Source organism: Halichoerus grypus, chromosome 1, assembly GCF_964656455.1.
Source record: "Halichoerus grypus chromosome 1, mHalGry1.hap1.1, whole genome shotgun sequence".
NCBI classification, from domain to species: Eukaryota; Metazoa; Chordata; class Mammalia; order Carnivora; family Phocidae; genus Halichoerus; species Halichoerus grypus.
In genome coordinates this window covers 45,895,867-45,910,830 of record NC_135712.1, presented here as the reverse complement: position 1 = coordinate 45,910,830, position 14,964 = coordinate 45,895,867, and the positions used below count along the sequence as shown (strand labels likewise).

The 14,964-nt window shown below is 40.4% G+C and overlaps 1 long non-coding RNA gene across 2 annotated transcripts in view; it reads left to right on the top strand.

Moving 5' to 3' along the window:
• The window catches only part of LOC118544896 (uncharacterized), a 59,144-nt gene that overhangs the window by 412 nt on the left and 43,768 nt on the right, over positions 1 to 14,964 (top strand). Inside the window, exons 2-3 of one of the 2 annotated variants that reach the window (XR_013444175.1) lie at positions 5,218 to 5,312; positions 12,574 to 12,691. The exons of the other annotated variant lie outside the window; for it this stretch is intronic. This is a non-coding gene — a long non-coding RNA (uncharacterized LOC118544896). The remainder of the gene's footprint in view (positions 1 to 5,217; positions 5,313 to 12,573; positions 12,692 to 14,964) is intronic. 2 annotated transcript variants of the gene reach the window in all.

Below are 14,964 nucleotides of genomic sequence, written 5' to 3'. Positions count from 1 at the left end.
TTGTCTTTTGGAGGAGGTATTACTTTAGGGAGAAGGAACGAAGGTGGGACGTGCATTTTCTTTCTTGTTAAAGTAGCTCTCTTGAGAAAAGCATAAATGAATAATGTCCTCATACTTGGATGGCTCTGAATACTTTTTATATTTTAGTGTTTGTGAAATAATTCATTGTCTAGCAACATTCAGTTAATAGCTCCAGCCTTTGGACACTGAGCATCGCAATCACGTGCTGTCAAGTGACCCCAGAGGAGCCACAGACTTGGATATAATTCAAAGCGGCAATGTGTCCTGGCTCTGAAACAAAGTCCTTCATCTGTGAGGGACCTGCTGGTATTTGTGTTAATTTTAACAACAGGCCTAGGAGACAGCACTTGTTATTTTCCCGGTTTTACTAATCCAAACACTGAGAGCGTTCAGAAAATGCCTATCTCCTTTCTTTTCTACAAATTGCCTTTGAGGTAAGGTACACAAGTTTTGAAATTTTCAAGGTGGCTCCTGAGACATCAGAGTAGTGAACGATGTTTAGGAAATTTGCCCATCTAGGTCAATTTTCCTTGAGATGGTTTTGCTCTTTTTAGTGTCTCCTGAGTTCCTTATTATCCTTCTCTTGTTCATGATCTTCAGAATTAAACCAGTATTATACCTCATCCACTCGGTCCTTCTTAGGATTTTTGGATCTGCAAATTCATGTGCTAAGGGGAGAGGTCATCTGCTATTCTTAGGTGGCATTTGTGCTGCTTTATAGAAGTGACCAGGAAGGCACTGTTCACCCTAACCTAGTTCAGATTCCACTGGCATGCCTCGTGACCTTGAGCAAGTGCCTTAACCTCGTGTACTTCCTTCGTGTCACCTGTAAAAGTGATATAATACAACCTATCTGCAGGGGTTGTTAGGATTTAAATAGATGAGGAGCTAAAGAATTCTTGGCACAGTGCTTGGCCAAAAACCATCAGCTGAGGAAATAAGAATACTACCTCCCAGTCATTGCCCACTGTGAGTCAGTTGCTGCCTATGCATCATATCTGTTCCTCCCATCCATCCTGCAAGCGAGAAGAATCTCATCCTAGAAATGAAGACATAGAGTCAGAAGGTTAAGAAATGTGCCCAAGGTCATACTGCCTACATTGGAGCTGTGATTCAAATGAAAGTGCCTGAGACCAAGATCAGTTTTTCCAGGATAGCTCATGTCTATGTAGTTATGTGGAGCAGGGACTTTTGAGCTGTGTAACATTTTATTTATTTTTTTCAAATGCAGGATACATTATTGTATGGGCACATGATCGCAACTGTGCAAAAATTTTGAATTCCTGTCGAAGGTGATAAAGAATTAAGCAGGGGTTTGTTGACTTCAGGGGACGCGGTAGCAGCCGATGTCTGGGGTGTCGCTATGGGGGCCCGGGCAGGGGGGGCTTCCGCAGCCCGCGTCGGGACTGAGGCGCTACCATAGGCCCCACCGAATCGCCCCTGCCACCTTTCCGGTTCAGGCACAGGCTCCCCGCACCGCCCTCGGCATGGGGGACCCCGAGGAGGTGGTGCCCGGTTCGGGTGCTGTGTTTACATTTGGAAAAAGTAAATTTGCTGAAAATATTCCCAGCAAATTTTGGTTTAAAAATGATATACCTACATTTCTTTCATGTGGAGATGAACATACTGCTATTGTTACAGGAAATAATAAACTTTACATGTTTGGCAGTAACAACTGGGGCCAGTTAAGATTAGGATCAAAGTACACGCAGCTGGAGGAAATAATGAAGGACAGCTGGGACTTGGTGACACTGACGAGAGAAACTCTTTTCATCTAATTAGTTTTTTTACTTCCCAGCGTAAGATTAAGCAGCTCTCTGCTGGATCCAATACTTCAGCTGCACTAACTGATGACACTTTGTTCCACTTCAGGCTGGGAACCATCCCTTTCCTTTAGACCAGGATATACCAACTGAGTCACCTGCCCCCAGCATTGCTGTTTCGTTTTCCTTCATTAACTATGTGTTTATGAAGACATAAAAATTGAAATTTGACTCATGACAAAGAGTCCAGTTTTGTGCTTATTTAGAGTTAGATGTAAACACACACGTAGCTGCCATGCTTGCATCTACTCCTGTAGATGTTAAATCGTCATCGTGTGATCTGAACATTATATTTACAGCAGTAATAAAGTTGCTATCAGAAACAGAAATCTACTAGATATGTGTTATCAGAATATGGTCTGGCGGCACCTGGCAGGCTCAGTCGGAAGAGCACGTGACTCTTGATCTTGGAGGGTTGTGAGTTTGAGCCCCACCTTGGGTATAGAGATTACTTAAATAAATAAACTTTAAAAAAAAAAAGAAGAATTAAGCAGGGTGATGGGATTATAGGGTTTTAGCTCTCTCTGGGATAGTGTTTTTGGCAATTGTTTTCGGGAAAATGTTTTCACTCTGTAAATATATGTAATTTATCCTTTGTATAAAAGGTTTATTCTAATAAGGTAGGAGGGGAAGGACCAGGAAGTAGGAGAGGACTCTTGGAAGTTGCAAATTCTTTTAATGGCCCCTGAAATCATAAAATTTAGGCAGTGTACATATAAGGTTGGCCATTTGCTGGGTTTCTTTTGTGCTTATGGATGATGCAGTCTCTTTGTTAAAATCACATTGTTTCTTAGGATATGGCCTCTGTGTCCCTAGGGACAAGTAAAAGCCAGGTTCTCCACTCCACCCTGGGGTGCCATTCAGTACAGTGTAGAGAGTAAGGTTAAAGAAAATAGTACTTCTTCCTCAATCCCAATGTAGGACCTGCCAAAAGAACCCCTGAAGATAGGTTATATTATATCACTTTTACAGGTGACGTGTCCTGTCCCGAGGACAAGCTTTTTTGGCATGATCGATGTAGGACTGTCTACTTCATATAGAGGAGACCTACTCAAAGCAATATGCTCTCCGCAGGACGGTCACCTCTGGTGAACCCCGGGACCAGAGAGAGACCCGTTAAGTGACAAGAGACCACTTCCTTACAATACCCCCTTATAACTTAATAACAAAGAGAAATTTTCTTTTTTCTAACATTTCTCAAGGCTTGGGTTCTCCAGTTTTAAATAGTATCTGGCTCAAGACTGAGTTTGACCAAGCTCATCATTTTTGCATACCATTGTCCGTCCACCTCCAGGTGAAGATCCTGCCAGCCTGGTTTTCTGGGTGTCTTGGGGTTTTATTTACTGAAAGCAGTTATTTAAAGAACATGTACATCTCAAAAAGAGTAAGTCACAGGGAGGAGGCAGTGTCTCTCCTCACTTAGAACTCTGCCTCTGCCTACAGTGTGGGAAAACTGATTCTTTCGCAAAAGGCAGCTTAGTTCTGTTAAGCAAGGCCCTAACTTCTCTAACATCTCCATTGCAGAGCAGGGCCTCAGTCCCGTGTTTGCGTATGAAAATAACCATTGTGTTGATTTCCCCACAACTGCCAGTGCTAGAAAAAGGAATGCAAGTCTATCTGGAAGCTTCTTTGCAACGTTCATCAGCAATAGTGTCTCCTTATTCTACTAGTCCTGTCAAGGTTTCACAGCTCTTAGTAGCCCAGTCTCAGGAACTGCATTTGCTCTCCTTCCTGTCATAAGCTGGAGGATGAGGGGTGGACCTGGGATGGACCCAGGGTTCAGCGTGTTCTAAGCACAGGAACATATAAAATATCTGTATGGTGGAAGCCATATAATTAAGACACCTGCACTGTATTATTAAAAGGGTTAATATTCAGAACGTGTCAAGAATTCCTACGGATCTGTAAGAAAAAGATACCCCATTTAAAAATAGGACGTGGGTCATAAGCAAGCAATTTATGGGAGAAATACAAATAGTCTACAAATGGGTGCAGAGATTTTCGTGTCTTTTTATATGAGCATTGTTCAAGAAAATGTGGATAAGAATGAGAAATCAGATTGGCAAAAATGAAGGTTAATGAGCTTAATGAGTTTCATCAAGGTGTCAAGGAAACTATTCAAGGAAGTATGAAGTAGAACTTCTTCCTCTTCAGAGGGCAATTTGGTGATTGCTATCAAATGTACAAGGTTGTTATGAGTTTGAATTTCAAAACCCTAATTAAAGTTCCTTAACTTTCCTCCTTAGAAGATAGTTTGGCCTCAAGCCAAGCAAAGCAGGAAAGAGGAGAGGGTGGGAAAAGACAGAGGATCTCTTAGCTGACTCCTGGTTACCCTGGTCCAGAAGAGGGCCGGCCCTTCTGGTTACTGAGCACTCCCTGAACAAACCCCGCGATGGTAGGGCATCTCCTGCGGTTAGATAGGGGCGGTCTGCAAACCTCCGCATCTTGGAGCAGCTTGCTCAGAGAACTTACGTGATTAGAAGTGTTAGAAGCCTGAACCACTGTCCTAGCTGATGGGCCCACCCCCGGAGAGGAGGGAGATGTCCCACCCTCCCCCATCTGTCTGTGGAGATGCTCTCCTAAGTTCTACTCCAGTCCCGTAACTGATAATTCTATCCATTACAAGTACCTTCCCCAAGTACCTTGGGGCGCTCAGCCCACTAATTCACATTGTTAGCTAACCCCCTTGTCTCTCATCTTAGCTGGATTACAGAGCTGAACTTACACTGTTTCACTTCACGAGAGTGTTTTTGTAGGATGGATCCTGAAAAGTGGAAATCCTGGGCAAAGCACACGAGAGCCCACACTCAGATGATTTTCTACTTGATATTTTCATGTTCAGAAGTTCACACTCTAAACAAATGAACAAAAAAACCTATTTTCAATAGAACCCTGAGGCAGTGTGCAAGGTGGAGTCATTACAGTGAGCTGGGAATGGTACAGAGGCTTCTCTACGTTTCCCCAACTCCACTCTGCTATGAATGCATGTCACCTTCAAACCAGCAGCTCCATTTTTTAGGACTTCATCTGTAGAAATAATCACATATAAATACAAAAACATGAATAGGGGTGGGCATAGCAGCATTGCTCACAGTGTTTAAAAACAGGAAAATAATGCCCAGGAATAGAGTGACTAATTAGATTGTGGTATATCCTAATAATGAAGGCAGCCATTGCAAAGCTATTACAAACGTGTATATACATTCAATTTACTAATGTGATATCAGCTGTAGTACACTGGCTTTAGAAGGGCTACATTCAGAAAATATGTACTGAATGTACATACAGGATGTCAGATATTAGGATTCATTAATATCAAGCAGAAAAAAATAAAGGACCACTAATACGTGCGTATATATTTGTGAATCCACAGGGAGTGTTGACAGAGATTTCTTCTAGAGAGTGGAATTATAGAGGCAAAGAGAGGAAGTGGAGGAAGATTTTTGCTTTTTATTCTAAATATTTCTGGTAAGTTGAACTTTTTACAATGTACACGAATAACTTTTGTAATTAAAAACGATGCTAACAAAGTTATTTTTACGTGTTTGGGAAAAGAGATTAGAAATCCAGAATGAAAATGGGTCAGTGTTGAGGCACAAATCTAAGCTCTCTACCTTGGTGATTCCCTACCTGTGTACTCTTCATTCTATATAATGCATTTTTTCCCCAATCAATAGAGACCAAAATAGAAATATCAGGTCAAAACAAAACAAAACAAAACCCTTAAGGCCACATTGAAAGAACAAGAAGAAAACTTACCTGAATCTTATTTTTATTTTGCTGGGAAAAAAACTAAACATAAAAGAAGCATGAAGAAAAAGGTTAATACATTTGATTTCATGAAAATGTAGACTTTCTAAATGGCAAAATACACAGAAATACAAAGACAAGCTGGGTAAAAGTATTTGCAACACATGGAAAATGGTTAATTTTCTTATTTTACCAGGAACTCTTAGGAAAAAAAAAAAAAACCCAAGAATTTAATAGAAAAATAGGTAAACTACATGGACAAGCAGCTCTCTGAAGAGAAAAATAAAACCTACATTACTTAATTAAGCAAATATGCGTGTCTGCTATGTGCCAGGCACTAATCTAAGCAGTGAAGGAAACATCATAATTCTTGCTCCGAAGCAGCTTACATTCTAGTAAATTTGAGGAGTCTTGACTGCACTGATTGAATTTAGATGCTCTAATACAGAAATCCCACCAATGGAAACTTCTGTTACAGATATCCTTGCACAGTTATATAAAGTTGTAGATAAGAATTGCCTTTTAAATGTTTCTTATAATGGAGACCCTGGAATGACTCAAATAGCCTTTAGTAAGGATTGGAATTCGAGGATACACATATACTATAGAAATCTGTGTAGTCACTAAAACCATGAGCTAGTCTTCTATCTAATGACTTGGAATAATGTCCAAGATATTATTAAATTTAAGTATCACACTACAAGACAGGTTGCCTAGTAGGATTCTGATGTTAATTTTTTTTTTTTTAAGATTTTATTTATTTATTTGACAGAGAGAGACACAGCGAGAGAGAGAACACAAGCAGGGGGAGCGGGAGAGGGAGAAGCAGGCTTCCCGCGGAGCAGGGAGCCCGATGCGGGGCTCGATCCCAGGACCCTGGGATCATGACCTGAGCCGAAGGCAGATGCCCAACGACTGAGCCCCCCAGGCGCCCCTCAATACGTTTTTTAAAACATAGAAATGATAGTTCTAATACAGCTGATGTTAGTGCACAAGATATCCGAAGGAATCCACATAAGCTAATGAACATTAGCTGTCACTGGAGGACTTTTCTTTCTAAATTATACAATTCTGAATGGTTGATTTTCACTATTTATTTTTAACTGAAAAGGAGAATTTTCAAACCATTTTACGTTTTAGGAATTTTTACATGCGGTTGCTTAGAGACACATATCAAATTGAGCTTTACTTCTTGGGGAGTCTGGGGAGTGGTCAGTGGTTTTTCTGAGAGGTAATGACAAAAGCTTTGATATAAATGGGTGATTGTGTACCATTTTCATCAGAACCTTGATTGTGACAGGGTTTTGGGTTTCTATTATTCTCAACCTCAGAATTAAAGGAACTTGTCTACTCCCAAACTCGCAAGAGATTGCCACATCACCAAAGGACATTATAAGAGAGTGACTTGTCAAGTGGAGAGATACCGCTGGGATACAGAGTTTCAGGAAAACACTTACAACCATGGTTAATTGAGTGGGAATCCTGTGAAACCTCTGTTAGCTTTTAGTGTGTGGGTATCAAGATGTCAGCTGACACGGTATGGCGGTCATTTCTAGTTCCCATTGTTTTAGTGCCCCCAAACCAGAATGTCTTCTCCAAGGATACATAGACTATAGATTACTGAAACCTTTCTTCAAGACCCTAGTCACCATTCCTCCTGCCTGAGTCTGCTCTCTCTCACACCTGAACTCACTTTGGGGAATAGATCTCATTTTTAAGGTAATTACAGTAGCAGAAGCAGTAACTATAATGCATCAGGGTTATCACAAGGAAAGCATATTCGGCAGCTTCCCAGGAGCCTGCAAATCCAGTACTTCAATTCTTCATTTCGATTCCACACCAGGAGCTGTCTATCACACTATAGGACATTATGAATACAAGAGCATCAGTATCAGTAATAAAGAGCTCTAGATATAGGAACCACCATGACCATCTGAAGTAGAAGTGAAATGAAGGATTCAAACTGATGATTGTTTCTGAGGGGTTTAAACTAGTAATCAATTTTTGTTTTACAATTTTTACAATATTTGTCTTTACTGTATCTTCTGGTAAGCTTCCAAATTTATTTTTTTGCCCTAGGGGGCCATATTGGCAGCAGTTTTTCCAAATCCTGTACATGACTGTTAATTATTACAAGTATATTAGCCACATGGTGAGACACAGACCATGCAAGCAGCTATCCACAGTGCTTCAAAAATGGTAAATGCAAATAACCTTAATCTTTATCATCATTTAGTAGTATTGCATAAAATCGAGGGTTTCTGCATCTGCCAAAGGGACTAAAGAGGAGCACATAATTTTGTTTTTGCTTAAAGAGAGAGATGGGAGTAGGCAGGACTTAACTGTCTGTCTCTGTGCTTATCGCGTGATAAATTAATGCATTTTAACCAAGTCAATTAGGTCATAGACTTTGGATCCATCAAATTTTGTATAATTGATAAAAGTCTTACCGGCTATAGATTAAAAAGCTGAAAACCATTGAATCTTCCTAGACCCTTTAGAGTTAAGAGTCCTGCCACAGAGAACCTGTCAGACAAAATGTTAATCCACAGGCTGGAAAACAATAAATTTCCAATACTAAATATTTGGAAGTTGTCCCTAAATTTTATTTAAATGAGGTGATTCATAAATTATTTTGTACATGACTTCAGAAAATGTGCATACCCCTTGCTGTTCAGGGGAACACACTTATTCTATATCTGAGATCTCTCAAGAATTCACTCACCATTTCCAGAGAGGGACTTGGGAGTCCTCTATTACTAGCTCCGACTACTTTCTTAATTCTCAGTCTTATACCTCCAACTGCTTGCTAAGCACTCAGTTCAACATGTATTTTTCAGCACCTGCTATATGCAAAGTATTTCACAAAAAGCAGGGTCAACAAATCCAAAGCCAAATCTTTAGTTTTCCACCCTGACCAGCTTTTTCTCTTCACTTACTCATTTTTATTACTGATAATGTTTTTCTCCCACCTTCCCACTTTTAAAACCATAGAGTTATCCTTAATCTTCTTCTTTTTCTCCATCTTCCCTGAACTTCCATCCTTCATGTTCTTAACACACTCCACATTCAGTCATTAAATACATACTTGCTTGCTATCTGCCAGGCACTGTTCTAGGTGCTAGGAATAGTTTGCCAGGGGGGGGAGCAGGCAAACATTTCTGCATTCCTGGAGCTTATATTTTACTAACAGTGTCCTGCAAAAATCTTCAAACGTCATCTTGTCGAGCCCTTCATCTCAATTTCAGTTGAAATGCTTCCCTCTTCTTCTCCCTGCTTCCCCAGGGAGGCAGGGAGGAGCCTGCCTCCCTAACCCTTTACCCCACTAGAACGAAAGACAACATTGGACTCCACCCTCTCTGCCTCTTGTCAGTTTTCTGCAATCTAAACCAGCAGAAGTTGAGATGTCTTCTAGGGATCTGTTAACTTATTTCTAACCCTGTAACAGAAAAGTCATTGAGCCAACAGAATGCCAAGGTTTGGTTACCTTCTTGAGATGAAGGAGGGATATTTACAGCAGGGATGGGGAGATGTAAGAGGTTTAAGGGGGGCTCACAGGGGTCCATGGGGGGATGTAAGAGGTTTAAGACACATTCTTACTAACGGTTCTCTAACAACACAAGGCAGAGTAAGGCAGCCCCAAGTGAATAAAGCCCTAGACAGATGTGAGAGGGCTGGTGAAACAGTAACATTTGTTGAGCACTAAGGGGGGGCTTTGTGTTCATTATCACATTTCATTGTAACAAACCTGGGAGTTCAATATTATTGAGACAGTATGAAGAAAACCAAAACAGGAACAAAACCACATTCATACCTAGGTCTGAGTGAGTCCAGAGCCCTGGCATATACATTCACTTGGCAGAGGGAAAGGGATCTTAATGCTTTTGCTTAGAAATCTCTCAACTAACTCTGACACACAGAAAAAAAAAAAAAAAAAATTTAAAGAGAACGGATATAACTTAATCCCCAAGGTTCTGGATTTTGATAAAGTAGTGATCTATTTATGTCTTTTTTTTTTTAATTTTCAAACTAAACTTTTCCATTACGTTAACATTTCTATTTTTCCATAGTAGAAACTATGCTCTTCTTACTGTCCTTAAAAATAAAAATAAAGACCCATCTAGGAGTGGCCTAACAAGTAAAAACAGAGTCCGATGCAGTGTCTGGTGGGCCTTCCTAGTTCCTCTTTTTATGAATATTATTTCACGATGGATTAAATACTTGCTTTTGGAATTTAGTGGCCTTTCCCAAACTGTGTTCTTTTGGGAGACACTAATCCGAATTTAAAGAACAAAGGATTCCTAAACAAGTAAGATTGAGTTATAATCCCACCTGAAGTCACACACAATACATATTAGCATATTCAAAACAACAAGTGTTTAACTTTGGTTAATGGTTAAACAAACAAGCTTGTTTTTGTGGGGGAAAGACTCTTTTCCTTCAGTATTCTATTGTAATGTACTTTTTCTCCATCTCCCAAAGCCAGTTACAACAAGAAACAAAATTGCTGTATATTTGATTCTCTGCATATCTGGTTAGAAAACCAAGGGCTGGGATCCTTTCATGAAATCAACCATGAATATAAAAGCTTGGACATGAATGTCACTTAGTTCATGAGAAATATACCTAGAAAAAAATTACATGGCAAATTTGCAGTGACAGATTTATTATAAAATCACCACCGTATTGCTCTTGGAACCATACAGTTATCAGCATTACTTAATATTTTATTATGTAAGTAATTAATATGATTCATCATCATTATAAACTGTGTTTTGGTTCAGATGTAATAAAATGGATTGTGGTCAAAATTCAGGTTAATTTGAAATAATTGTGTATCTTTTTGCTAGCTGGCTTTTCTTCAACTCTACAGAAAGCTTGCACAATCTAAATGCTCTCATGTCAAGTATTTTGCAATCAAAATCATAGTACAATGGAAATACCTTGAGCACCGACCCACGTCTACTTATTTCCAGCAAAATTTTATGATCATGTTAGTAGTGGAAGTGGAATTTGATAAGTACATCATAATTTAACATTGATTCATTCATTTAGTGTTTATCGAGAACCCACCAAAGGCCCAACACTAGCATTTGAGGCATCAGACATGCAGAATTCTAAACATCTGAGTTCCGGCCTGGAGAAGTGATACGAGGGAAATAGGCATTCAGACTACAGACGCTTACTGAGATTCTCTGTGTGTCCTGCATTGGCTAGGTTCAAAGAAAAGAGTGGTGAACTGACAGATCCCCCTCTGTGATGATGATGCTTGCAGACTAGCAGACTTGTAGACAGATACTATTTATCACCCTATTGTAACTTAGAGTGGTAGAAACTAGAGGACACAACTAATGGGAGCATCTTGAAAGGTGACATTTGTGATTTTCTTTATGCAGAAAACAATCTTCCTTGCTTATTTTTTTCCTTAGGGATTCTCCTTTCTTAGGGTTACCTTTGCTTAAAATGGAGGAAACATGTACTCAGAATTTGCCAGAAGACAATTTCTATCTAAGGATTCTTAGCCACTGAGATGTGAGTGACTTTTCCGAAAAGGTCTTTAGATATCTGACACTCTGATCCTGATTACCCGATATAGCTCCAAGCCCTAAAGCAGATTATTGGGCACCATCCAAGGGCTTCTGATTCTGTAGAACTAGCATGTGGCTCAAGAATTTTTATTTCTAACAGGCTCCCAGAAGTCACAGATGTTGCCAGTCCAGGGCCCACACCCTTTAAGAAGCATGGTGTAGGGAATTAAATATACCAACTTCCCAAGCAAAACTCATTATTAAAGGACTGTGAGGCAGATAATGTCTCTGTTTCACAGGAGGAAGAACAAGGCATAAGTTATTTATAAAATGCAAATTTAAGTAGGTAGGCAAAACTAAGTGAAATAATAAATATTTCATATCCTAAATGCAACGATTCTCTTGAAGTTAGAAACTTCCTTCTATCACGGATTTTCCAGATTTGAAATACTTTGAAGTTGGGATACTTTATGATTTGACTTGAAATAACTCTTCTTTTCCTCTCCCATAGACAGAGGTTTTAGAAATTTAGAATTAAAAAAAATCTGACTCCAAATAAGTAGCGTAGTGTTAGACTTTGTGATTAGAAGGCAGCCCCAATGACGTGGGGACTGTGTTATTTCCTGTGAACGAGCCTCTTGGGAGACAAACCTCTGAGGGAGCCTCATCAACAGCAAACGGCACTAGGATGGTGGTGACAGTCCAGAGCTGGTGGCATGAGAAGACAGGCGTTAAGATGCTTTAAAGAAGAACGTGAAAATGGAGAGAATCTATATTTTAATCTACTTGCCATCTGAAAATCCATGTGTCTAGTATCAAGAGGATTACATCGACATGCTGAATTATTAGTAGAAACATAATAACCACATCAAGAAAAGTATCTATGCTCAATTATTCACGCCCCCCCCCCATGTCTGTTACAGTAAAGTATACTTTATTGGCTTGACACAACACAAATTAATTTTCCTACAGTTCTGGAGGCCAGAAGTCTGAAACCAACTTGTCAGCAAGGCTGGATTCCTTCCAGAGGCTGGAGGGGGAGGTTCATTTCCTTGCCTTTTCCAGAATCTAGAGGCCGCTCATATTCCCTGGCTTATGGCCCTTCCAGCATTTTCAAGGCCGGCAGAGTAGCATCTTCAGATTTTCTGACTGTGATGCCTGCTTCTCTCAACACACGCGCTTTCTGCCTCTGTCACCCCTGTCTCCCTCTTTTAGGGATCTTGTGACCTTGGGTCCACCTGGATAGTCTCCCCATCTCAAGATCCTTAACTTCATCATGTCCGTAAAGTTTCTTTTGCTATTTAAAGGAGCACATTCACAGTTTCAGGGGATTCGTATGTATACATCTTTGGGGGGAGGGCATTATTTGACTTCCCACATATGTCATTTATTTTTTCTGGTCAAAAAACACTTGCAGTAGTGTTTTCAATATGGGGTGTTACATTTTTCAGGAAGAAATCAATAAATGGTGTTATGTAGAAGAAAATGACCACGATCATTCATTCACTCAGCAAATATTTGTGTTCACGATGTGCCAGGCACGGGGCAAGGAGCGCTCTGCAGATACAGGTAAGACCATATGAGGCTGTCGAGTGTGGTGCATATGAGCCGGGACTCCGAAGCCTAATCATCTGGTTTTGAATCCTGGCCTCACCATTTATACACTGTGTGACCTGAGCAAATTACTTAATTTCTCCGTGCCTCAATTTTGTCACTTCTGAAATTGAGATAAAATTAGAACTGTTCCATAGGGCTCGTATGACGATTCAGTGAGATTCTCCATAACTCCTCTGGCACACTGGCCGGCGTGTGGAGTTCCATAAATATTGGTGTTGAGGCAGAGAGCGAGAGGACAGTGACTAAAGAGCATGGAGTATATAATGGCCACAGAGAACTTGGAAGGGTTGTCCAGAGCTAGGTCTTAAAAGATCAGTTTCTTGTAGTTAGCTGGGGAGAAATAAGGGACATGTGGTGAGAAGACCAGTGAAGGATTGGAGACCACGAGGAGTGGCTGAGGAGCCTGGGAGATGTTAGCCGGGACTCACGTGAGAACTGTATTTAAGTACTGTGCTTGGGCAGTTGGCACAACAAAAGAAATTAGACTTATTTTACTTCTATCCAGAAAAAAATATCCAAGCCCAAGTGGAAATGGCAAAAACATTTCATCTTGATACTTGAAAAAAACTTGTGAATAATCAGTCCCCCCCCCACCGCCCACACCCGAGGGTGATATAATCCTTTCTCTGTGCACCACTGACTGTCAAAATACAGTCTTCCTTTTTTTTAAAAAAAGATTTTTATTTATTTATTTGAGAGAGAGCAGGGGGAGGGGCAGAAGGAGAGGGAGAGAGAGCATTTTAAGCAGACTCCCCACTGAGCATGGAGCCCAGCGCTGGACTCGATTTCATGACACTGAGATCATGACCTGAGCTGAGAGCAAGAGTCAGACACTTAACTGCCTACGTCACCCAGGCACCCCTACACTGCCTTCTTTATGGGGTGGTCTGTCCTACACCCATTTTCTTCTTTACCCTTGTCAGTAGAAACCCAAGTACTTTCAGGAATCAGTGGGCCATAAACTTTAAGGGAGGCTGGGCTTCTCCCCAGCCCCAGGGGTGTAAGCCAGGATGGGTCTGAGCCAAGCATGGTAACCACTGCCTTTGTTGTTATTTAGGTCAGGAATGGGCATTTGCGACCCAATTCTTGCCAATGAGATAGGAGAGGAAGGCCTTTGGAAAAGTCTTGATCTCTTCAAAAGATGAATGAGGGAAGTGAGTGCTCTCTTTCTCTGCTCCAACGGTGAGACATCTTTGTGTGAAGATGTGATGCCTGGAGGTGTGGCATCCATCCTGAAGTGGGAGAGGACACATCTGAGGACAAAGCTAACCTCTGAGGAAGGCAGAGCAAGAAGACAGAAAGGGTCTGGATCCTTGATGAGCTGGATGAGCTACTAAATTATCCAGCCCTGGAATCATCATGTAGTATGTCATTTATTGTGCTAATATGTAATATAGGAAAAAAAACACATTTTTCCTTCTTACAGCCCAGAAAGCATCCTGCACATCAAACTAGCAGCACAAACCCCTTGACAATTCAGGCTCTCAGCAGAAAATAACCACGGACTCTCTGTTGGTCTTATCAAAATGCTGGCTTTGAGAATGAATTTTGAGTGAAGATTACTGACCTGATTTTCTGGCAGGAGATTCTGTTAGGTACATTTTTGCGTTCATTTTTATTCTCTGTTTATCCTCAATTTTATCTTTTGGATCAAGTCATATCATTAAAGTGCTATTATCCAGCCAATTATAGTTCACACTACAGGGTGTCTAATAATGGAATAGGTTCCCTGCATTAACTAAATTCCATCCAGAATTAATTTCTACGTAGGTAAAAGAGTTAATTTCCTAATTTCTAAAATATCTACCATCCTATGATATCAAAATGTGTAAGCATTGCACTAAACTCACTATATATTGATAAACTGATTCATCTGCTATTGCAAAAATTCAACCAAGAGATAGTCAGGAAACTATGTCAACAGCAGCAACAAATTAATGGAGGTTGCAGCAAAAGATTATTTAATAAATGTTCTTCTCTTGTGTGGGAGAACTGTCCCTGATTTCTGCTAAATGTCCTTTTGGGACCATATATCCCTAATCTCCTTACAGTCTTAGGCTTCTCACTTCATTTCCTCTTTTACCCCCTCCATCTGATCTTCATTTTGAATCAGGATGAGTTGAAATACTTTGCTGGCCCAGTTTAGGTTCTGGAAAGGGATAGCTCCTCAGAGATAACAGTGACATGCCTTTCTCTTCTCACACTGCTTCTCTTTATAGATTTTA